This window comes from Phascolarctos cinereus, unplaced genomic scaffold (genome assembly GCF_003287225.1).
Source record: "Phascolarctos cinereus isolate Bilbo 61053 unplaced genomic scaffold, phaCin_HiC Scaffold_1;HRSCAF=81, whole genome shotgun sequence".
NCBI classification, from domain to species: domain Eukaryota; kingdom Metazoa; phylum Chordata; class Mammalia; order Diprotodontia; family Phascolarctidae; genus Phascolarctos; species Phascolarctos cinereus.
The window spans coordinates 12,583,201-12,585,124 of NW_027555514.1; the positions used below are offsets into that span (position 1 = coordinate 12,583,201).

The 1,924-nt window shown below is 39.8% G+C and overlaps 1 pseudogene; it reads left to right on the plus strand.

Annotated features, from left to right (window-relative positions):
* The first annotated feature begins 333 nt into the window (after positions 1–333).
* On the plus strand, positions 334–886 carry LOC110212987 (ferritin heavy chain pseudogene; annotated as a pseudogene).
* The last annotated feature ends 1,038 nt before the right edge of the window (positions 887–1,924 follow it).

A 1,924-nucleotide genomic window follows, 5' to 3' on the forward strand; every position in this document is an offset into this window, starting at 1 on the left:
AAATTTTAAAAATTAACTAATTATTTATTTAATTAACATTAAATTTAATTAATTAATTTAATTATTTAAGTAATTAAAATTTTAATTTAAATTTTTTTTAATTCGACATTTGGCCAGAAAAGTAGGAAAGGGGGAATCACTGCAGTTTCCTGCTTCAACAATGCTTGAACAGAATCTACTGGTTGATTCTCGACCGGAGCCTCCCTTAGCCACCTCCCCACCTTCACCTCCACTATCCAACATTTCTTCCATCCTCCCGTTCAAGCAGCAGCTGCCCGCCTCAGCCGCAACCACCTCCTCATCCTCTGCACCACCTCTACCATCTCCATTGCCATGACAACCTTGTCCCCCTCTCAGATGCAACAGAACTACCACCAGGACTCGGAGGCCACCATCAACCGGCAAATCAACCTGGAACTCTGCTCCTCCTATATCTACCTGTCCAGGTGTTACTACTTCCACCAAGATGATGTGGCATTGAAGAACTTTGCCAAGCATTTCCCACATCAGTCCCACGAGGAGAAGGAGTATGCCAAAAAGCTGATGAAACTCCAAAACCAGCCAGGCAGTGGGATTTTCCTGCAAGACACCAAGAAACCAGGCCGAGATGACAAGGAGAATGGGCTGAATGCAGTGAAGTGTGCTCTGCACTTGGGAAAAAAATGTCAATCAGTCATTACTAGAATTGAACAAGCTGGCAATTAACAAGAACTATTCCCATTTATGTGATTTCATCAAAACTCCCTACCTGGACGAATAGGTAAAGTCCATCAAACAACTGGGTGATTGCCTAACCAACCTGAGCAAAATGGGAGACCCCTATTCTGGCATGGTGGAATATCTTTTTGACAAGCACACACTTGGAGACAGTGACAATGAGAGCTAAGCCACACCTGGCTTTCCCCACATTTGGGGACTGTGGACCCCTACTGTCTTTCAGTGTATGCATATTTTGGTTATCTGACTTTTTCATAATCTGTACCAAAAAACTACAACCATTTATATCCCAATAAAATAACTTGGTACTGATGAAAACAAAGATAGATAGATAGATAGATAGATAGATAGATAGATAGATAGATAGATAGATGATAGATGAATGAATAAATGAATGAATGAATAAACAAATAAATCAACAATTTCCAGAGAATCTTCTTTAATGCTTGGAGATTTTACTTCAAAGGTTGAAACAAACTTAGCCAAAGATAACAAAATTTACAAAGGAAGAAGAAAGCTAAGTCTCATAAACTGAACATTGTCTTTATTCCGTCCTCTGAAAGATTCCCTGGCCTGTAGATCCAACATAAGAAAGAAAGAAAAAAAAAACTCTCAAAATATTTTTAACCTGGGATAAAATGATTTTCTTTGGTTCCCTCAAGAGAAACATTTTAAGATATGTTTTCTCTTGGTGATGGTGGCATTCCAATGGAATTCTACATGACATATACTTAGTTTCTTCTTCAGTTATGCAAGCACATGTAACACCTGCTCTGTGCCACTCATTGTACTAAGTGCTGGTAATACAAGGGCAAAAATGAAACTTTCCCTGCTCTCAAGGAGTTTCTTTTCTACTTAGAAGAAATAACATGTAATGAAATATGTAAATGCAAAGTAACTTGGGGAGGTGGTGTCGCTAATACTTGAGGTGGCAGAAGGAGATATCAGGAAAGGCATTAGACAGGAGAAGATGCTTCAGCTGGGCCTTTCATGGTGCTAGAGGTTCCAAGAGGCAGAGACAAAGCAGAGAGGCGGAAGACAGAAACACTCACTGGGAGAATGGCAAGTAGGCCAGTTTGACCAGGATGCAAGGTCACCTTTGTGACCTTGGAAAGTCATTTAACATCTCTAGAACAAATTTGCCTCATGTTTGCTCATGTAAAATGAAGTTCTGATAAACGATCACTAAAAGTACTCCCAGCTCTGA